Source organism: Alligator mississippiensis, chromosome 4, assembly GCF_030867095.1.
Source record: "Alligator mississippiensis isolate rAllMis1 chromosome 4, rAllMis1, whole genome shotgun sequence".
In the NCBI taxonomy this organism is placed as follows: domain Eukaryota; kingdom Metazoa; phylum Chordata; order Crocodylia; family Alligatoridae; genus Alligator; species Alligator mississippiensis.
The window spans coordinates 246,439,836-246,463,082 of NC_081827.1; the positions used below are offsets into that span (position 1 = coordinate 246,439,836).

General features: G+C 46.2%; 1 protein-coding gene across 5 annotated transcripts in view; it reads left to right on the forward strand.

Moving 5' to 3' along the window:
• The window catches only part of SEMA5B (semaphorin 5B), a 336,437-nt gene that overhangs the window by 82,038 nt on the left and 231,152 nt on the right, over positions 1-23,247 (forward strand). For all 5 annotated transcript variants that reach the window (XM_059727480.1, XM_019480389.2, XM_019480390.2 and 2 more), the window contains exon 2: positions 20,039-20,099. The gene's annotated coding sequence lies outside the window, so the exon portion shown is untranslated. The remainder of the gene's footprint in view (positions 1-20,038; positions 20,100-23,247) is intronic.

Below are 23,247 nucleotides of genomic sequence, written 5' to 3' on the forward strand. Positions count from 1 at the left end.
AGTATTAGGATATTTATCATGCAAAACAGTTTGTATTAATTGGAGCTCTCCATCATATCTATCTTAATCGTGACAAGGGTGGCCGAAGCAATAATGTATTTGAATGCTGTTGAATATTATTGATAAAGGCAGTGTTTGTGGAGGGAGGGAGGGGGGGAATATCACCAACAACAGCATAAAAGTTTGACACAATAGACTTGAACAGCTCGTATCATGCTGCTTGTAAATATGTGTTTAGGGAGATATTAAAATGCAGATCATTGACCTGATAAGCCATAACATCATCTTCAGAGCCATTAAGGTGTGTCGGCTGAATGAATATGTAGAATCTGTACAGCATGCGCAGCGAAAATTTGCATGGAAAGTATTTATATTTCAGGCACCGAGGAAGTGTTTCCAAGCTGATTAGATAAGCCATTTGAATTAGTCTCTGCTCTAATCCACGAGTGGCCAGAGCGGTATCCGGGGACGGCATGTGGTCCTGTCCTGTGGATCGATGCGGTGCGGTAGGAAATGCTGCCTGCTGCAAAGAAGGGAAGGCCGGGTGCCAGGACTCTTTGTTTCTGGCTCTCTTGCTGGCTCACTTTTGGGTACGTCTGTCCTGCAAAGGATGTTGGCAGTGGGCTTTATAGAAAGCTCTGACCTAGGCTTTCCAGGTATGGCATTCGTCACGGCAGAAACCTCCTTCTACCTTCCCCTGTTGGCGTAAGTTAAGACACAGGAGTGGCATCTCCTCTTCATGCGAGTCTAATGCTCAGTGGTGCTTGGTGGATCGATTCTGGGCTTCAGTCTTTGGAGAACAACAGAGTTTCTGAGTATAGAGGAAGCAGAAGCTCACACGTGGAGGAGAGACTCTTCTGGCGTCTCTGAAGACACCTCCCATCCCGTATGAATAGTGATGATGCGGAAGAAAAGCACGGGAGTTTCAGAGGCAGAGGCGTCGTTCCTTCTCCTTGGCAGGACAACTGCAGAAGTGACGTGAAACTAAGACCTGGTGCAAGCGATAGTGGTGCAGCGTCATAACACGCCCAGGCTGCCCTGAACTGCAGAACGGGTTTTCCCTCACCCCCTTTTTTCCACCAATGACAAGATCCTTTTGCATCCTGGAGCTGTTGGCCTCATGAAGAAAGCGAGTTGGGTCCTTAAACGGAGGCAGGTGGAAAGCCAAACTTGTCAAATGATGGAAACAGGCTCTTGAGCCAGTTTCGTTGCGTATCAAATCCGGGTGGCATCCATTGCACATGCCTTTCTTGGAAGTCGACATCTGCATCAACACATTTTCTTTGCATTTTAAGCTAACATCATCCAGCCACGTTGTTCCACGTGTTTGTCGTGGCCTGAGAGATGGAAATACTCTGCCTTGCCCCGGTGTTACAAGCCTGGATTCCTCTGAAGAGACGTATTGCAGGATACTGTACATTTATGAGGTCGGTGTTGTCTGGTGCAGCGAGGGGCCGATCAGTAATTCGGGAGCCTGTTAGCTGGTGACTTATCTGAACGCCTGTGCCGATGTCCTCGAGGGTGAGCTGCCAGAAACGACTGTCGGAGGGAGCCAAGTAGGATGTTAACTTCCAGCAGACGCTTTCTGTGAACTCTTGGCTAGGAAACTTTTTAAAGTTTTGTCTTCAGGGCAAAATCCTGCTGTGCTTAGTTCTTCCTTTGAGGAAAATCCTGGTGGATCAAATCCTGAAGTCTGATTCCCCCACTTGCCTCCGATGGGATTCAAGTCGGAGTAAAAGCAGAGAAAGGACCTCGGGGCCTGGTGCATTGGGAGATGGGTTTGAGAGCGGCTGACGAAGGCCTGCGGGATTTGGGTCTACAGAAAGGGGAGGCCATTTAAAAGCGTGTGGCAAATCGCTCTGAAAAAAAACAACACTGCCGCCTGCTTTCTTAGCAGTTACAGAAATAGCAGGTGAGAGGTTTGCTTTTTCTAAGGCAGCTTTTCTGTGCTGCCTGTCAGCGTTCAAACTTAATGATGGGGCAGAGGATCCTGTTGTCTCCGGGGCATTGTAGTCGGTCCCACGCTGTTCTGCATTAGAGATTGCTCTTTCTCTGTGGCTGAACACCTGTGGGAAGGGAGGACTTTCTTTTTTTTTCCCCTTTGGAGGGTATCAAAAGAATATACCCTTCCGCCTATTCAGCTGAGGCCCTGTCTCCCATTATCCTCAAAGTTGGGATCCAGATGCCTGTGTCTTTCTACTGGGCTACACAACCAATTACTAGATGCAAACACTTCCACAGACTAGATGAAGATCAAAACTCTCTGGATCCAGGTTTCTTGTGTGTTCGGAGTGAGGCCATTGTCCCTCCCTTGGCAAATGCCTCCATGCCACTGTAGCTGTTCAAGCAGAGTCCTCAATGAGGATCGACTTTCCCCTTGGTTTGCATTTTCCTTTTACTTTCTCACTTCCCCCCTGCAAGTTGAAATGTATCCCCTTTGTAATAGCCTCAGCTTTTATTAGAGAAAGATCATGCCTCTATTAACCTCCGAGTAAGGCTACACCAGTTAAGTGACACTGTTCAGTGGGGCATATGGCGTTGTAAAAGTCGCTACTGGTTGGGGTGGCCATCGTAGAGGACATGCCGGTTTTCTGCTACTCTGTCCTCTATTGATTCAAAACCCGACGCCTTTATGTCCTCTATTTTTCTCTTGAAATATAATCAGTTTCTCAGTCATCCTCTTCAAGAGAAAAATAGAGGACATAAAGGTGTCCTGTTGAGTATTAATAGAGGACAGAGGACAACCGGACTGCCCTCTACGATGGCCACCCTACTGTGGTGTCGCACAGCTCGTTTTAAGATACAGCCCGTGACGCTGCTGGGTTTTTCCTTTCGAGGATAGAAAGAAGGAATTTTTTTTTTTTTTAATCTATTTTTGTGCTTTCAACTCGTAAATAATAAAGGTGCAGCCAGCTCTGTAAATTTTAATTGGAAAATATATATATATATAGACTCTTCCATTACTTTTATGAATCCCGGCTTGTGGGACACGGAGGTCTAGTGTAAGTCCCATTAAAAATAAAGAAAGGAATACTAAAAATCCTGCTACTGATCCAGGGCAAGTAAAACTTGTCGAGCCAACTAACATTGGGCTATTTGTACTCTCTTCCCTGCTGTTTATCTAAAGCACATTTATTATACTCTACTTCTGGCAGCTTATGTCTCCATGAGTTTAAGAGCCTTTGCCTAATTAAGACCAGAGAGATTTTCACCATCCAGCCACAGCTCCACTTAAAGAATAATTTCTGTGCCATTCTACTCTCTAAGGGGAGATGAGGTCAAAATTAAAAATAAATAAATAAAACGGGGAAAAAAAGATAACCCTGGGAAATAAGCGTCTTTGAAGTATACAATGCACATTTGACGACACGGGGTCTATTAGCTGGGCCTCTGGCTCCAATATAACCTATTTGCAAATTAATCCTGGAACAGATTCAAAAGGTTTGATCCTATAAGTTGAGAGAGAGAGAACGTGTGTGTGCATGTGCATAAAATGCATGCAACTTGCTTATAGCCTTTACTGGAAATGATCAGACAGGTTTTATTACCTCCATCCCTTGATGCTGCTTTTGAAATCCAGTAGCCTGCTTCTGTTAAGTCAACGCAGAGAGGTCTTTAATGATGGTTTTATGGGCCTGACCTTTCACATTGTATTCTTTTTTCCACTCGATCCAGTTGAGAAATTGCTCGTCATTGCATTTGTCATGTTTGCTGACTTAAAGGCACCGGGAAACATGGGGCATGAGTGGGTTGTAACTTTTAGATTTGTTCTGTAAGCAGCTCTCAGTTGGGACCCTCTGGAGGGGAGCAAACCTACGCGAGGAATTGGGCAGGATATTGGGAAACGAGTCGTTTAGAGTTTGCTATGGAAAGAATAACAAAGGTCCTGTTTAGACAAATTTCAGACACCAGACATGCAGATGATGGGGAAATTATTAAATGAATCGTGGAGAGCAGAGTCTTCTTCAATGGCTTGTCACTCATTGCAGAATAAGACCCTGATTCAGGAAAGCACAAAGGCATGTTTTCAAGTGTGTCTGTATTCAGGAACTGGATCCAAAGCATACAGAAACCAATATGATTCTTCTCACTAACTTTGATGGGTTTTGTACCAGGCCCCATGACTTAAACATGGGCTTGGGCTTCTTGGGCTTAGGCTTAAAGTGAAGTTGTGTGCGTTAGTGCCGTTGCGAACAGGGGTGGGCCTGTGGTAGGGCTGTCTTGAACATGGGTGGGCCGATGTGGCCTTTCAAACAGCTTGGACATTTTGTTGAAGGACTATCGGCTCCGTGCAGAGCCTTCCTAAAGGACAGATCTTCTTGTAAGACATGTTTCTAGGAGCATCATTTGCCAGATAAGGGAATTTGAAGAGTGACTTGTCACCGTGTTGCTAGCACCACACCACACACAGAAACCGTGCTCGTATTTTAAGAAGAAAAATACCTGCTAAAGCTAGGTCAGAACCGTAGATGGGAAGAACAGTAGAGAGGTGAGAGCAGAAGAGAATTGGTGCGAAGAAATGTTTAATTAGAAATGATCACCTGAAGGGTAATAAAATACCAGGAAGGGGACATGACATTGGATGCAAGAAATAACCCAAAGAACAATGAGTTCAATTTAATAAAGGGCAAATTCAAATTGGAAACAAAAATAGACTTTCAGCTGGTCAAGGGCAGCGTGATGGGGAATAGTTTGCTTAATGAGGTAGTTGTGCCAAACTCAGTAGGGCTCTTCAGTTTCTAGATTGCATTGAGTGTGATGTTGAACTTTTCCTCCGTGACACAGTGGGGAGGACCAAGACAACCAAGAGTCTTCTTCTAACCTGGTCCTTTACGACAATTAGTTGGGCAATAATTTGTATTTTCAGGGGGGAAAATGCCATTAAAGGTTACAAATCTTGTTACTCCGTAACAGGAGAGAGCATGGGAGCAAGAGCCAGGTTCCTGGAATGACAGCTGTGCCGTGGCTTCATAAAGAAAAGAAAATACCACTGAAGGAAAGAGCTCGCTAGGTTTCCTGGTTGGGATTTAAAGCCCTGGCTTTTGCAGCATGGTATAGTGGTGATGGTTATATTAGATATCAGGGACTTGGTGATCTAACTCTCTTAGCTTCCTCTTGACAATCCCAGTCTTGAAATGTAGTTAACTCCTATGGTTTTAGTTTTCTTTACCATGGTGGTCATCCATAGTGCCATGGTTGTTCTTGGTTAACCATTAGAAACCTGGCTGCCTCTTGAGTTCCAGCTCTGCTATTTTAACCTGATGCATATTGTAGCATTGATTTAAGGATGTAAGCTACTCTGAGCCTTTCGGGATAGAGCAGGATATAAATCTAAATGAACCATAGCAATGATGATGATGGAAACAAAAGGTGTAGCAAACAGGGTGGTTGTGATTTCCTCCAACTTTTAAAGATATCACTCTTCCCACCCCTCTACCCCTTCCCTGAAAAAGTGAGGCAGCCTAAAGAGAACCCATGGTGGCTTTTTGTAATGAAATGCAAAATGCATGCTGCTAAAATGATGCATCTGTGTAAAAATGGGCCCGATGTCTCCGAGGTGTAACTCAGCTGAAGTGGAGGAACCATGGAAACTCAGTGGCATTGCACCAGACAGAGATTTAGCCCTGTGATTCTCACGCACGGAGGGAAGTGATTAGTAAAGTAAAAGATACTTATCCCTTTGTGACAGTTACACGGATTATGTTACTCACCTCATTTTAAATACATTGACAATCTCACAATGCCTAATTAATGAGGTTTCACAGGGATCCCAATTAATGGAGAATGGTCACCGAATGGTAATCTTTACTTCTGAAGATGAAGTGAGTTGATATAATTCAAAGCATGAGAGTGGCCAATATTATACACCCCAGTTAACGATTATTGCATCCAGGTAACAGGATTCAGACGATAATTTGAGCTGCTCAAAATTGAATACAACTTTAGGATGATTCTCTGATAGTTCTCAGGAAGAGAATGGAAAATAGTTTAATTTCATGTGGTTTGGAGATCACGCAGAACCATCTGATTGGCAGAATGTAGTTAAAGAGCTAACAATACACTAAAAGAAATGATAATCCTTTGTGTTTGGATATCTGAGCATGTTACAGTTACTCATTAGCTAGGCTCCAGAATACACCCGGGAGATAAAAAAAGGCTGTGTACTGCTGCTTTCTTCGAGGTGGTATCTCAGGCCTAATTAAATGTTTGCAATTATGTCCTCATTTAATGGCTGGTCTACAAATGATGATGATGATGATAATACCCAGGTCTCTTCATTCAAAGGTCACACAGAGCTTTAGAAAGGAAGTTGGTATAATTATCCTAGGCCCAAAGAGGCGCAATGACTTGCCAAGGTTACCCAATAGATCAGGGTCAGAGCTGGGTATAGGACCCTGATACTTTGAACTCCAGGCCTGTTCCCCGTTCAGGAGTCTGCTGTCCAGGGATTGACGCAATATGTATTTTCAGGTGCTGAATATTTTCCATTGACTTGCTGGGCTTAGGGTATTTTAGGGACATGGGACCTGGTTGTGGTCTCCCTTGCAGTAGTATGAAGGAACTGCCACAAGGAAGATAATGGAGTTGCACCTCTATTAAAGGGGAGAATCAGGTCCTGGCATTTTATTTCAGTCCCCAAAAAGGTGTGGATCAATGCCAGTAGCAACGGAGAGGGAGAACGGCGTAGATTTGTGCTGCAAAACCAGAAGGAGAATTATTAACGGTGAAGATGGGTACAGATTGAGAGGGAGAGAAACTGGTCCTGCTGTTTGCAGAAGGGCTGCACTAAACTGATTCCCGATTCGCCTTGCTTGTGCAGTAAGTGTCGCCGATGCGGCTGGGGCTGGTTGACAAATGTTTTTGTTCCCTTTTTTTATTTTCAAAGCAATTGCTCTTCCGGGGTTTCATATTTCCATTGCCAGCTTCCCAAATTTCAGCAGTGGAGAACTGAGGAATTTCACTTGAAAACCTTTCGTCAAGCCAAAAAGAATCTGGGTTTGTGGTTTTTTTCCCCCCTCCGATGAAAACGTGAAAACTTTTGCAGAATCTGGCCGTTTTCTTTGGGTGTGCATCATCGTGTTTCACACGCATCCTTATCAACCTGCTTTCTGAGGCTTTTCCTCTTCTTCAGGTTCGTCCGCATTTCCCATTGACCCTCCACAGCTGCAATTTTGAGTTGTTTGTACGGGAGACCTGCTCCATGCCCTGCAACCCAAGCGGGGGTTCAGCCTGCTTTGTGATCTTCTTTACGTCTTGTAAAGAAGCCTTGTGTCGATAAGCTGAAAAGTCTCATTAGAGTATTTTGTGACTGTGCAGGATACAGAGCCAGAGGCAACCCAAGCAATAAAGAATCAAGCATATAGAGAAGCCAAAGAGGCTGAAGAAGGTAAATCCAAATTAGCAGCAGCTGGCATTTTGGAAGAGCATTTTCCAAAGCAACTCATCTCTGTTGGGGGGGAAACAGAATGAGGAAGATCTGTGTTACCCCTTGTATCACGTCAGGAGGTGAGGTGTTAAGTAGTGGCCCATTAAGATGATGCCAGTAGGGTTGGGCCATGACTTAAGAGCAGTTTTTCTCCCCGAACACTTAGAGGTAGATCAGCAAGCCTGTGCTGCACTGTCGGCATAATATATATCGTATGTTAAGTTGTGCATGACATAATATACAGTGTATTGGCTGATCTAAGCCCTGTGAACGTGTGAAGGTCTGCAGTCCGTGAGAAGGTCAGATGAGATGATCTTATGGTCCCTTCTGGCCTTAATGTCTATGAATATGATTTCGAACTCCTCCTTTCTTTGGAGTGAGAGGGGGAGAGAAGAGACCCGTGAGCGGTCATTAGTGGTAGTGGTCCCACACTCCCCAGGGTCAAGTCCCCAATCTCATCAAGTAGAGCAAGAATCTGCTTCCTCCATCTAGTGCTCTAACCACTAGCTACTCTGGGCTGCATGTATGTATTCTTCCAGCTTTGTTATAAAAACCCTTGTAGGGGGTTTAGTCCATCCCAGCGCAAAATAGGAAAAGTTTTTCAGGATGGGAACTGGCCTCCCTTCCAGCTTGGCTTGAAATATTCTTTCCAAGACCTCAATTCCTTTAGTCCTCTTTCTGGACGGACACCATGGGTTAATCCCTCTGTCTGCTCCGGTCCTGTGGCTGAAAAGAGCACTTCATCAATCACAAAAAAGAAGCCTTTCCTTAGTTTCTCCTTATTGCATTTTGGCTGGTCAAGATTTGGTCGATTCACCATCCCTCCACTTCGGCTCGCTGAACTGAACAAGCATTAGCTGTGCGCATCTGCTGGGATGGGGGCGCCGATGACTTCTCAGACCCGCTCCCGTCGTTCTTGGGTTGCTTTTGAATTCTGTTTTCTATTTTTGATGTTTTTTTCTTTACAAACAGCCACGCTGATCTAAATCTGTCCCTCACTCTGTAAATCCGTAGGATTTATGGTTCTTACTTGACTAGATTGACCTAAAGAGATTTTGTAGCTGAGCCTAAAAAATCTTCACATTTCTGGGAGGAAAAAAACCCCTATTTCCAAGATCGGTGCTTGTATCTCATTGTGTTGCGTTTGGTATTTTTTTCCACAAAGCCCAGCGTGGGGGGATTGTAAAGGATTCGTAGTTGCTGGCTTTGTAACGGCAGCAGGAAGGAATTGAGTAAGAACTTTCTAATTACTCTCTGGTGTCCTCACCAGACAAGAAACATATTTTTTAAAATAATTCAGCACATCATTTAGGGTCGGTGGTCGTCCCAGGTTGCACACGACGGGTGTGCTATGGTTGTTGCATACGAGTAGCTGAGAGAAGGATGGCCCCCTTAATTTTTCAAGTGTGCCAAACCTGCATGAAGAGCACGGCGTGGACTGATTTTGTTTCGTCCAGTAGATTCCTGTCCACAATTGTGTGTCAAGATGAATAAGATGACGTTTCAGCAAAATGAGAGGTAGGAGTAGGAAAACCAGTCATCAATGTCTTGGAAATGGGAGCAGGGAAGACGAGCAACTGGGTTCTCAGCAGAGATTCATGGGAGGGAAAATTGACCCCAAAATCACTGTCTTGAGACCCAGGAAAGCTGGGCTGAACTCCTTTCTTGCCTCCCTCTATGACCTTAATATCTCTGCCTCCTTTTGACCACATCCTCTTTGTGGTTGGTGCTGTTTTTACCATGTGTTTTATCTGATGCTTCACCCACTGGAGCCCTGCTTTTGAATTGGGGTCTCGGGGAACCATTGTAATAGAAATAGTATTCGCACATAGACCTTCCCTGGGAACAAAAAAATATCCATTTTTTTTTAGCGATGTCTAATTGAGTCACACTTGCACTGAACAGGGATTCTGTGTCCCTACAAGGCCTGCTAATGTAAGAAAATCAAGGCTGTCAATGATAATGATTATATCAGGTCCTCTCTTAGGACAAGCAGAGGATCATGAAAGCTTCTTGAAAAAAAAAAAAGACTGGAGGATATTGACTCTGAAGGCTTGAAGCTATTTTCCCAAGATCTCAGCCCCATAACTCAGAAAGAGAGAAAGGAGCTGGCAGAAAGAAAGCGAGCCCTCCTCAGAGCAGACATTATAACACCATCATTGTATCCGGCCAAACTCAGAGGGTTTTTTTTTTTTTGTGACGAGAACCTACATTTTTTGGGAAATAAATCATCCGCAAACAAACTTCTAAGAAAAATGGGAGGAAGAAGGCCAAGGAGGCGTGCCAGAGAAGGAAGCTGTCCGTGTAGTGGGAATTCAAAGCAGGTTTCCGTGGGACTGTTCACGTCAGGGAGGGTGAGGTGTCCTGGGCCACGTCTTTTTTGGCGCTTAACTACTTTACCTTGCGGGACTGTAAACTTGGACAGTTGCGGGGACATTGTTTTGGACTTGGGTTTTAATGCGAGTGATACTGTTTTGTGCTTCAGACTGTGCTGAAAATGAATTATGTATTGCTGTTCAGCGTTGCTGGGCCCCGATCAGTCTTGTTGTCCCTGCTCCCCTCTAAAAGGATCGAAGCTCTAGCCAGGAGAGGAGATGTGGTCAAGCAGTTGAAGCACAAGCCTGGGAGCTGGCCTCTGGTGCTAAGGCTGCGGTTGACTGTGTGTGATCTTGGACAAAATAAAGTATCGTGGAATCAAGGTGCATGGCTCGGCTCTCCGTACTGCTCAGTGCTGCCTGGGAAAGCAGTGGGACTTTCACCACTGACTCCAGTGGCAGATCGAGGCATCATTTGACCCCAGCTGACTTCCAGCCCCTGGGGCAGGGGGCTGCACCGGATGATTTTGCAAGGTCCCTTCCAGCCCTAACATCTATGAAACCTATGAAGGCTGCTGAGTTGCACTAAATGAGTAGGTTTGGACAACAGTTTGGGCACATAAATGGATGCTTCATTTTTATTGCAAGGGTAAGCTTCTTTGAATTCCCACTACACGGTCTCCATTGCGTGCTGTCTAGCCAAGTTCTGCCCCTGTTCACACCAGTCCCGGAGCAACCGTACTCAAATTTTGGGCCCAGGCCAGTGTTGCCCCATATTTTGTGTGCATCACTCACTAAACTTTCCTGCCATGGTCTGTGCGAAGGGCCGGGCAGCAGGGAATCAGGCCCAGGGAAGTATACTCATATGGGCGTCTGGGCCTGAGGAAGTGCATGCCACCAGAGGTGTTTGATGCTCTTCTTCCTCTCCTGTTGTAATGCCGCAGCCAGTAAGTCGCTGGTGGAGTAGATCAAACTACTCTAGAAATTCTGGCCTTTGAGGGACAATGTTATTCCAATTCTGAGCAGAACCCAGAAGTCATGAAATGTGGCTATGGAAAGGAAATAATAAAAAAAAAAATTCAGAAAATCAGATGTTTCTGTTCACTCCATTTCTTCCTTCCTAAGGGGAACAGTGGGCTCCCCTCCGGCACCGGGGAAGGCGTCTCCTGAAGAGCAAGGAGGCCAGAAGGCCTGGGAAACTTCATCTTGATTTAGTGCAGCTGGCTCTTGGTTAAGCCTGACTTGATCTGGAGCTGCTGGACTTCTCGCAGTGGAGCGCCGAAATCCCCTGAGGTTCCTGGCATGTGGCTGTGTAGCAGGGACCATGGAAGTCATGGGATCCCAGCCCATGGACTGCCTGCATGACGGGCGAGCTTCGAGCAGCCCACCAGGCTAGCTGGCAGGAAACCAGCTAGGTTTCTGCTGGAAAGCTGATGGCAGGCCAGATTTCCCCTACCCTTTCCCTGTGTTCAGTGGAAGCTCTGTGAAATGCTTTGGTATTCACAAATCAGTATTTTCGGACCGAAAGCAGAGGGGTTTTGTTGGCAAATGTCCAGCCATTTCTACTCAGTATATCATGGACTCGGTTTAAATTAAAAAAAAAAAAAAAGTATACAAATTGCTACCTTTGTTCCCATAAGGTTCACTTCCCCTGAGCTCAGTTATTCTGAATTGCGCTCTTCAGTTAAGGGGGCTGAATTGTACAGCGGGCTTCATTGTGGAGTGAGATGCATTTTCTTTGGCTGACGAAATTCTTCCTCCCTCTCAGCTGCTGGAAGACTCACATCTTTCATGTGAATAGGAGTCGCGAGTGTGCGCGAAGGGGCCGGAGAGGAGGTGCCCCCAACGGCTCTGTTTAGAATTGCCAAAGGCAGAGACAATTAATGAATTAAAGCTGTCGCCGTGTCCTTAACCCAGGCAGTCACCTATGGTAATTAGCCAGTTTGTTACGGAGAACTTGGAGCCTCACGTGAGCCTCCCGTCTGAGTCTACAAGTCATATTGCTTTGTCTCAGTATAGCAGCCTATACCGTGCGGAGCATTATGCAGCGCTCTCAGGTGCCTGCCGTACTTATAGCATGCAATCAAGCCAAATACAGGGATGAATGACAGCTATAAAGGAAAACAATTTTCGAGCAGCTGTTGGCTTAATTTAGACCTTTTTAGGATCAGATTTTGATCTCGAGTGTAAATCCGATGAAGTTGGAGTTTCTCAACACCAGTTGAAAGCAAAATCCTGCCTTTAATGTTGTCCTAAGTCAGTTGCTGTCTCTGTCTGTCTGTCGATTTTTTTTTTCTCTTTCATGTATTATCTGCACTCCCAGATCTGAGAGAGTGCAGTTCTATAGTGGTGGCTCTATAGGAAATGCACACTACTGGAAGTGGTGCTTGCAGGGTAACGTGCGTCTCCTGGGAGGCCGAGTGGAAAAGGAGAGGGGCTGGGGGCTCCCATTCCTACCTTTTGTTCCTTGTTTTACTACCAACTTCCCATGCAATCTTGTGCCGGTCACCTGAATTCTCTGCGGCCGAGTTTTCAGTTTGCACAATGGGAACGATGCTTCTTGCAGACTGTACCTCTTATGCCGGGCAAACTAATCTGAGCTGAGTCTTTTGAGAGCCTCCAGTGAAAGGTGCTCTAGGGAGGGTTATTCATTGAGAAGAGAGTGGTTCCATAAAATATTTAATCAACACTTTTGGTCTAGGTACACTTGATCATTTAGGGCTTTATTGTACCTTTCTCTCTCCTGCCTATCTCTCATTGTCATTAGCAGGAATTCCATTTTAGCTCAAGAACATGATAGAGGTTTTTAACTGTACCTAATCGAGTCAGGAGCAAGGAAATACATCTTCTGTATATATATATATATATATATATATATTTTCTAGTGACTCCTATTCTCACTTTCAGAACTATCTTGAAGTTAAGAAGAAAGAAAATAATGAATTTCCATACGGGCTGCGCCTTGTAAAGCGATTATCTTCATTTATTCTTTTTTTTTATAAAGTTTTCAGAGGGGTAAAGTACTGCCCCAATACACAGAAGCAATTTTTCATTTCAATGGCTCCTGTGACTCAAATCTAAACCTTTGCTCTCAGAGGAATACTTTTCAAATGTTTACTTACTGCCTCATTCCTGATAGGCAGCCTGGAAAAAAAATCAGATGAGATGTTGTTCCTGAAAGTTATACCACTTGATGGAGTTTGAAAGGCAGAGATGGAAGTGATTGAGGCAGCAGCTTGTCTTTTCTCAACGAGGGAAGGAGGTTTCTTTGGATTTCAGGGTTTTATCAGCTGTCCAGAAAAATTTTAATATGTATATAGACATGCAATCTATACAAAATACTGCATTTCTGTAACGCCTTTTACCTTGCTGCGTCCCATAGTAGTTGACTAACTAGATATATCTATATCAATTATCAGTTTGTTTCACCAATATGTCTTGTTGCATCACAGAAATGGCAATATTCAGGTTAGCAGCAGTATTTGTTAAAGGTTTTTCTTGCTGCATGTGTCAGTGGAAATAAGGAAATATAAGCTAGCTCTTATGGATCCTCTTCCATCAGAGCCACGGGAGGGGCAGTAGTATTAGAGACGCAGAACAGGAGAGACCCAATAGTTTCCAGGTCCTAAGACTGAGGGTCTTTGGAAGAGCCCTTTTTAAATAGCCACTGGGAGCAAATTCTCATTTTCCCACCACTGCCGGAAAAAACGTGGATGGATGGGGAGTTCTCAGTCTCTCGGCTTGTCTTCCCCCCGCCTCCCTTGCTGAGCCCCGGAGTTTGAGAGCGGAGTCTGCGCTGTCCCGTGGCTGGTGCACCTTTCCAGCGCTGGTGGCTATTAACCCATCCCTGCACCACCACCCCGCTGGCCTCATCCTGGCCTTTTCCCTTTCCCCTGCCCAGCTCCTCCATGCCGTGACAGCTGCCAAGCCTGCACGGGGGTGACATAGAGGCCTTCCTCCCAACCCCTCCTTGCTTTTTCCGCAGCTTTATGCGCTGATACAGAGCGTGCAGACCGTTTTGCACCTGCACACGTCGATGCTAGGGTGGGAAGGGACCTTAACAGATCATCGAGTCTGATGCAGGAAAGAGCGCTGGGGTCAGACGACCCCAGCCAGGTGCCTGTCCAGAACTGCTCGCTTTCCATTCAGCATTGACCCCTCCGAGTAACATGACTAAGGTCTTCACAGCAGGGCCCTCAGCGGCAGCGTGGTAATACATTCAAGCCTTATTTATTGTCGAGAGCATATTTCCTTGTGCCCCCGATGTGCTCATGCTTCCTGTATGTAACTTGGCCGGAGGAGATCGGAACTGCGGAGCATCGTCCCGGATCCCAGCTGGGATGCATCACTTGGCCGCTTGCCCCTCTCATCACCCCTCTTCCCCCTCCCCTCTTCCCATGCTAGATCGTTTCTCAGGATCGGAAAACCATCTCCCAGCTTGTGCATACGATAAAGAGAAAAGTTGTGGGTTTCCTCTGCTCCGGTCATGGAGAGATTAATAGGAAGAGATGATGTCACTGCTCTGCTCATCTGGGAGTTGTAGGATGCTGCGCTGACTCCCTGGATGTGGCGCTGGCTGCCAGGGAGAGGGTGCTGCCGGGAGGGAAGGGTGGGCATGCCAAGAGTTATTTGACACGTGTATTTTCAAAGTGAGCAAAGTGTGATTTATTTTCCTTTGCTGCAGTCTGCTACCAATTTTCAGTTTACATTAATAGCTATGGAAACTGCAGTTCTTATTGCCACCTACATTAGCGATTAACACCCTGTCTGGTTTGACAGGACATCTCTTTTATATCTGTATTTTTTATTCCCTTGCATTCATAAAATATGTATCAACCTTCCCTTCTAATCTCCTCTGGCGTGTCCAGCTAGTTAATTTGTGCCTCTCGCTCCCAAGGATTTGATTCTTCCAACATCACACGCTTACCCCCCCTCCAAAAAAACCCCCACAACTACACAAATTAGCGCTCTACCAGTAGCTGTTTTCAAAACCTGCCTTTTATTTTTTAATTGGGAACCTGCTTGAATTCATATTTCATGGATTTATTTCTCCGGGAGCTCCTGACATCTCTCCCTCTCTCTCTCCCTCTTTTTCTCTCCCCAAAACGTTTGCTTCATTGATATTTTAATTGCTGCAATAATCAGTTTGCCGAAGAGGAGGGTTCTCCCCTTGCTCACGAAATCCATACTGGCCGAACAAGTGCGCGGGGGTGATTTATGAGCAGATAAACAGCCTTGGATCCTGTTCAATCACTTCATCAGTTTTAATTCGGCTGCCTAATCAGTAGCAAGCAGAAGGGTTTTTTTTTTAAATATGACGGCCTCTCCAGATGGTTTGGCACAGTACCCAGAGTGACACAGATAACTCCCCATTTCTCATCAGTTCTGTCAAAGGCATCTTTAACTTTCCAAAAATGTTTAAAAGAAAGGGATCAGGAGCCAAGACCTGCCTTCAGGCTTTCACTGGTATCTAAGATACCATCTCAGATATGCAGGGTAGAAAACAAGCCTGCTCTTATCTCATGTTTTATGCAAGGGCGTCCATCAAATTCATGAGAGACGTGGAAAAGTTCATAAAGGAATAGACTTTGCTTCCAGGGTATGTTTGGATTTTGGTACTCTCAAAGATTTTTTTTTTTTTAAATGTAAGCATCTTAATTGTTTTTCAGATCATCTTTGAATCGTCGTTCTGGTTTAGTCTGTGCCTTTTTTGCATGTTAGCTTATAGCAAGTGCCAGGACATAGCTGTTGCTGGGGAGAGCGTCAGAAAGAATTATGCCTTGGAGATGTTCGTTTCTGGGCTTCCTGGCTCAACTGGGTGGGAAAAGTAATTAGTGACATCCACGTCTAGTTGGGAGCGTCCATCCTTTTCATATCTGGTGCGTGACATCTAGCTCCATCGGCTGGGGGGTGAGTTATGGTTATATGTACTCTCCTCCCCGGTCGATTTACTTCCTGCCCCACTCTTCACGGGGACCGAGCATCAGCTGAAGCACTTGGGCTGCAACTGTGGCAGGCCCTTGCATGGCAGCGAAGGATGTGGAGAAATCCTTAGTCCTTCCTTACTCACCCTTGCAGCTGAATAAGAGCCCCGAATCCTCAAAACCGGGATGAGATGCATTACTTGTGTCTTCTTTCTCCAACTAGTGTGTTATTCCTAAGTATTGACCATGTGTACAATACATCAAAGTTTAGACCTCAGGACTGAGATCTTATTCACAGTCCAAACTCAGTTTGCTTTAAATTAGTGGCCCATTTCAGTTATTATCTATTAGCACCTTGCCTCTGCAGTTGGGATGTTTTCCGATTCCCAAAACCCCACTTTGGCGAGCCACGCCAGGACGAATGAGTACAATCCCACGAACAAAACCATGCAATGAAACTTAGTGTAGACGGTGATCTACAAAACTTTAGCGTAGATCAGTGGTTCCTCAGCGTGACCCCATGTATGACCCCATTTCCTTAGTATGGCCCCTCACCCCCAACCCACAGCTCCCCATGCCTCTGGGTACCCCTCATTCCCCACCCACAGCCCCCTATCCCACCCAGGTGCCCCAGGGCCAGGGTGCACAGCCCCCTGACCCCTCCAGCAGTGCCCAAGCCCTGGCTTTCACCCACAGGAGGTGGCGGTTGCTGCGGCCGGAGCACGGTGCAGAGCCCGACTTCCCCCTGCCCCGTCCCCTCCACTGTGGGCAGCACAGCTGAAGTGGAGCCCATGGGGGACGGGGATGGTTGTGAGCTGCCCGCTGCAGGCTTGGGGCTCCCTGCCCTGCTGTCCTGCCCCTGGGGAGGGCAGGACCTGGTGCGGGAGGAAGGGAGTGCCACGCGCCGCCGTGACTGCCAAGCTGAGATGCCCCCTGCTTACCCGGCAGCAGCGTGGGCACAGCTCTGTGCTACCGCCACTGCTGTGCCTCACCTTGGTGGCCACAGTGGTGCGACATGTCCTCCTACAATGGGTTGCACGCACTGGGCTGCAGCTGGTCCGGCCCAACTGCAGCCCCGCACCCCGCTGTGGGTGCAGAAATCTTAGGGGGCACGTTTATCGCGACCCCATCCGCTGATGTTGCAACCCCACTTGGTGTCATGACTCACGGGTTGGGAACCGGTGCTGTAGCTCAAGAAGTTGGCTGTGCATCTTTGAACCATGCTAGCTCTCCTGTTTTCCTTCCAGCTCTGCGTGCATCCGCATGCTGTCCCTTCACTCGCACCGAAGTACTGCGTGGGATCACGGCTGTTGATGAGCTGTGACTGGTTTTTTGGCTCTTCCGTAATTTCTTGCTATGCAAAGAAGTGGCAAGCGTGGGGGATCTGTGGTAGGGCTGTGAGCAGAGCACCGAACGGTTTCAGAGACGGATGAATTTGGAAAAGGAAATGTTGACATTGTTACCGTATCTTCTTGTGGTTTGCTGTAGTAGCCCAAACATGACATGGGGCTTTTTTCACTGCAGATTAAAACCCACAGCTCTGTGTTTAAATGTCATGGAGGTTGTAGCAGAAAATATCACAGCCAGCAAATGTAAACTTTTTGGCTCAGTATTAAGTGTGTATGCCTGTAACTTCACTGGCTCTAAATTGAGCTTTTAAGTCATTGAAGGGAATGAAGGGGGGTAGCGGCTAGGGGAATAGCTTTAGTTTCAGCAGATCTGGGTTCAGTTTTTGACTTAGACACAGTCTTTCAGTGTGACCTTGGGTCAGGCATTTGATCCATTTTCTTCCTTGGCTTTCCATTCGCAAAACGGAGCTAGCACTCTGGGAGATGTGAGGATAAAGTGCTTTTGTCATTGAAAGGTAAGCAGATGCCAAAGTGATGAGGGATCTAGGTCGATTCTAGTCTAATATTAACCGTTCGTGGTCATTAAGATGCTTACAGGGCTTTTTTTCCGTAGATTTCATAGATTTTTTTTTAGGGTCGGAAGGGACCTATTAGATGACTGAGTCCGACCCCCTGTCATCAAGTCTGACCCTGGTTTCCCTTGCTTGCACAGTGTTTCACAAAGGTGCGCAGTAATAAATACCCTGTTTTTGCAGAAAGGAAACCAGGGGTAAGGGGCAAACAAGTTGCCTATAGTCCTAGAACGAGGTAGTGGTGGAGATGGGAGATGAACCCAGTCCGTTGACTTCCAGCCCATTAGACCTGAGCTGCCTCTCCTTTGGGCAGTTTTCTGTAGGGTGATGTCCTGCCCTCGGTGGCATTTGATCTGTTTCTGAACCTTGGGAGAAGTGTGTAATCCACAGGTGACCTGTGGCGCACGTCCTTCTCTGGGCCTGATCCGTAGGTCACAGGAACCTGTCACAGCCCTAGCTACGCAGGCTTGGCTGCTTACTTCAAGCTATAGCAAATTAGGCTGTAGGCTAGGATGCCCCTGGAGTGCTAGCCAGGATGGCATGTGTCACGCAGGCGTGCACTGGGCGTACGGTTGGCACCGTTGCTCTACCTGCCCAGCTGGGATCAGGCTCCAGGGCCCTGTGCCACCCCTGCCAGGCCCCTGTGCACCGGGATTGAGGTCTTTGCTGCTCCATGTTCCCCATGTAGTGTGCACCTGGATGACACAGCCTGGGGGGCTGGATCTAGCCTGCAGGCTGGGGGTTGAGCATCCGTGGTCTGATGAACCGGCAAGTGGACTGTTGTCCGTGCCTGAAAGCATCCCAGGATCTGTGCAGGTTGGGGTTAGATTGCAGGTGGTGGGAGAAAGAGATGGGGAGGTCTTTGGTGAAGGGGCCAAAAGGATGCACATTGTCCTCCTTTCCTGGCCTTCAGAAAAGTGTCGTAGCCTCTGCCTGCGTTATTGCACATCGTCCCTTCCCTTTTGAACTGGATCCATGATTCCTAGGGCAGCTGTGGACAGGGGACTCGCAGCAGCTCCAGTGCTGCCAGGGTGTCAAAGAGCAAGACCGTCTCGTGTGATTCCTCCAGGCCCTGAAGGCTTTGGGATCTAGCCAAGGCTGGAAGCACATGGAGATGCCCTCTCGTACGGTTTCTGCTACGTGAGGATGCCGATGGAGCTGGAAAAAGGAAGGGCGTTTAAGTGTTTGTGTATTATGGGTTTAAAGTGTTGCAGAAAGGGCTTGAGAGCAGTTTCTGGATTATGCCAACGTGGCACACGAAGCTTCTTGTGGGCAACAATTGCTTCCGGTCTCGTGGTGGGCAGAGCGACTGGCTCTTCGGTCATTGCCGCTCCCTGGTTATTCCCAGGTTATCTGGTGCTCTGATTATTATGACTGTGGGGTTTTTTTCCTGTTTCTTTGAGAACTTTATCTAAGATCCTTCGACTTTAGGGTCTTTTCTGCAGGACGGCTAATCAGAAGTTGGAAGTGAGCAAGAAATGTCCAGGGCCAGGTTCTGCTACCTTTCCAGGCTGCATCTTATGCCAGCCCCACTTCCCGACTCCCGGTCACCAGCCCGAGTCCCTGTGGGCCAGATGCAACTCTTCCATGAGCCGGCTCGAGCCTGGGGGTTGTATGGTTTACTCCAGATTTAGGGAAATCCTACTGTGTTCAGTGGGACACTTTGTCCAACAAAGTATTGTTCGGTGTGGTAAGGGCATCAGAAGGCGTTCCACGTGGCTAACTTCATACTGCTAAAATGTGCCAAATGTCCTATAATTTTCCTTCCCTTCATCATCTTCCTCACCCTCCTGTTTATCTCCTCAGCCTCTTTTTGTTTGAACTGTGCCGGGTGGGGCAGAGACTGTCATTTACTGTCTTCTTCAGTGCCAAGGGCAAAGGGGATCCCACTTAGATAAAGCCTCTGAGCCCTAAAGCTAAATAACAGAAATAAATAACAGTAAATATTATTGGTCGCTTATTGTCAACAGGCCCCTACAGGCTTTCTCAGATCACTTAATAACTCCCTGCCTCAGTTCCTCATCTGTAAAATGGGGATAGCAGCACTTCTTATCTCATGTCTCCTCTGGCAGAAGCATGTTCTGGCGGGGGCTATTCAGATACCATGATCATGGCTCCCTATAATAGCAAACATAGTCTTTTCTTGCAAAAAATGGCTTTTCCACAGACTTGCAACCCTTCTACTGCATATGCTGGCCGGCATGTTTGTAGAAAACAAATGCAAAAAATGGAGTGGAGTCCAATCATGTTTTTAAACCTAAATGTCAGTGGAAATATTACTGCAGTATTTGCCCTGCTCTGTTGCCTGAAATGTAAAATACAAGATCTTTTTTTTTTTGTAAATGAGATTTTTTTTAGGTAAAAGTTCTTTGCTAATGTCTGCTTCGTCCTGCAGAGGTGTAGCATCGTATGTCATCACCAGACTAACCACTTTTTCTGGTCTTTCCCTCAGGTTACAACAGGATTTCCCCGGGGCATGAATTTGACTATGACACACCAGTGATGCTGAGGCAGTAAGTATTTAAGACACTATTGCAACTTTAAAAAACCCCTGAAAAACCCTGTGGTTATATCCTTTTCTGGTCTTTGTTAGATCCTGCCTTCTCTTTCTGAAATCCTACCTGTAGGGAGCTTAAAAGGAAAAACCTTTAAGATCACGAAGTTCTGAAATGGAAAGGGAAGTGCTTGTGCAGTTTAAATGTCCTCTCCTTTAGCTCGATGTAAAATGCCCGGCACCTCCGTCAGTATTGCTGGAAAGGCCACAGATAGGTAACAGTGAAAATGTAGTGCTAATATCTAGGTGAAGCAAATGCAAGGAGACGGCACCAAAATTTGGCCTGGCGTTCCCAGGTGCAGGGAAGTGGAGGCCCTTGAGGTGCTCATAGGTGAACCGAGGGGCTGGGATAGCACGGGACCCTGCAATGGCAGGTGAAGGTGGTCTTATACCAGGAATGAATTTGACTTTGGGTTTGTTCCCACGCTAACCGAGCTGATCAGCCTGTCTTTGTGCCAGAATTGGACCTCTGCTACAGTTTTACTCTCCTTTTTGGGAGGAGGATGTGCACTTTTGGGCAAGCAGCCTGAGATTTATGTTGCATTTCTAAGTAACTTCCCTGCTGGAAAAAAGATCCTGCTCCACCAAGAAACGTCCTTCCCTTTGCCTGGCAGAAAAATCTGTGTGTGACACAAACTGAGTCAGACTTGTTAGTCCTGGGCTGGAGAGTGCTATAAAAGGAAATTTCCTCTTGTTGTTTATTGGCTGGTCCCATCTCTAATTTCGGGGTGAATTAGTTAACTGTGTGTTTTTGTGATTTTGTTTTTCCTGTGCTTTCTGTAGCGCCTTCTAATCAATTCATTCTGCTTTGTTCAATTCCCCATTTAGTTCAGTCAAATACTCAACATCCAAACTGTCTGCAACAAAGAGCACTAATTCCACCCTTCATTTCAATTGTGGCTGATGGCTTTCCGCAGGTGGTATCGTATAACTCAATCACCAGCCATTGAAAATTGTGATTTAATCAATAGCTGCGGCTATTTTTTTTTTCTCCGGGAGATCGAATGGGAAAGAGCTCAAGGAAAAGACCCGACAATAATAGAACTGTAAAAACCCTCCAGATTAAATAAAATATATAGGTGCTACTATCAACCTTTAGAGGTATAGTTGTGTTGTGTGTGCTGCTATATGCCCCTTAGTGGTTACATTGAGAGCCTAATTGGGCACTCCCCGACACCCAGCTAGTAGACTCTGGATTGCACCTGACCCTGCAGCTGTTTCATGCACACAATTTTCATTTGCTTTCCTTGGGACCCTATGTGAGGAAAGTGCTAATAATGGATTAGATCCTGGAGTCCTGGGCTGAGGATTTGTCTTCAGTTGCAATTTGATTGAGTAAAGACCAAAGCATGGGGCCTGCCCTGGGATCACCCTGGTTTTTTTTCCCCCCAGTTATCTCCAGAAGCAATTTCAAGCAGGGCCTTTCTTGCCATGGTATTTCCAATACGAATAGCTCTCACATTTATATACATTATACGTTGGTAGTGAAGTCACACTCTCAACTTACCAAGGCCTAAAAATGGGACTCAGAATGAAGGGCACACAAACGATTCCTCCAGGAAACGTAAGAATTTATTTCATTTAGTCTAAAAGAGGGATTTTTATAAAAAATTGGATCAAGCAAAGAAAGGCTTAGCAATAAAACATGTTGGGGAACCTTTAACGTGCTGTGTGCCGGACTCGAACACTGCTTTTCAATGCTGTTCTGGGTTGTTGAGTAAACACGTATTAAAAGAGGCCTAAAGCGTTTCTTTTTTTTTTTTTACCTTTATGGTTGTCTTAAGAAAAGCTGCTCATACGATACAGCCACCAAACGCTGCGGTGTACAGTGAGTAATCATTAGAAACCTCTCTGGCAGAAGTTAATGTTCACTGGCAGTAATGAAGAGCTTACAGATGACTTCAGCCATTTTTAAGGTCCTAAAATACCCTACATTACTCATTAAAAATGGCTAAAGAGATTGTCCCAAGCTATGGGGGCTCGCTTCCCACTTCACTGGGTCTACGTTGCGGGAGCTCCATTGAGCGTAGTACATTTACTCCTGTTTTACACTAATATATGTGAGAAGAGGACCAAGTCCTAGGAATGTATATCAGTATATGGTCCAATTCGACTCTGCCAAAGCCTTTGTCAAAAGTTGCGCTGCATCTGGTTTTAACGAAGTGCCTGAGAACGAAAATTCCCGTCATAAAAATAACAGCTATTTCCTTGATTCGCATGAGTCGAATTACAAACATCGTTGCTCAGTTTTTGTAAATGCAGTGAGACTTGTCGAGATAGTAAGTGCACTAAGCAGCTTCTCCTCTTCAAGCGCGTTGGTGCCTGTTTCTCCACATTTACTCCCTCTGTCATATCAGGGTTTTTTGTGCCATATTTACCCTTGTCTATCTGAGCGCAACGTTTGTCCGATTGATTGTTGTTCTTGAGCAAGAGAAGGCATCGCCTTTGAGCAACCAACAGCTGCACGACCCTGCGGCTGGAATCGGGAGATGTGCCGAGCCCTCCTGAGGCAGGGATCGAGGGTGTGAAGTACTTCCCAGGATAAATTTAGCAAAGGCGCTAAGTGCTTGGTTGAGTCGGGCCATCTCCAGAGACAGGCTCATCTTGGAAAAGTCAAGCAACAGTGTCAGACGACGGTATCTGTTGAGTTTTTCCTAGCTATAATTTAGTCTTTGCTCTTTTGATAACGTGTCACAGATTTTATTTCTACTTATGCAATGATGCTTCCACTGTGCGAAGCAATAGTTGCATATACCTATACGTGTGGGCACACGTGCGATGGCGTATGACAACAGGGGCGCGCGATTCTGAACAGTCGCAGTTTTTATTATTCACTGATTTTTAAATCATTTGCACTTCTTGGCTGGTTTTCTACCCGGCGTTTCTGGTTACATCTGGAAACGTGGGACATGGCAGGCTCTTTGACCCCGCAGCGTTTGGAGTTCGGTGGCGCTTCTCCTGTTTGCATATTCAGCACGATCAGGAAGGACCGGGTGTCATTTAGCCGTTCAAGATTTTGTTTGTGCGGAGCAATGTGGAGTAGCATCATTAACGCAGGCAGATTACCATGCTTCATTGTACTCTGTCCATGGTACATTAGAGGCTCT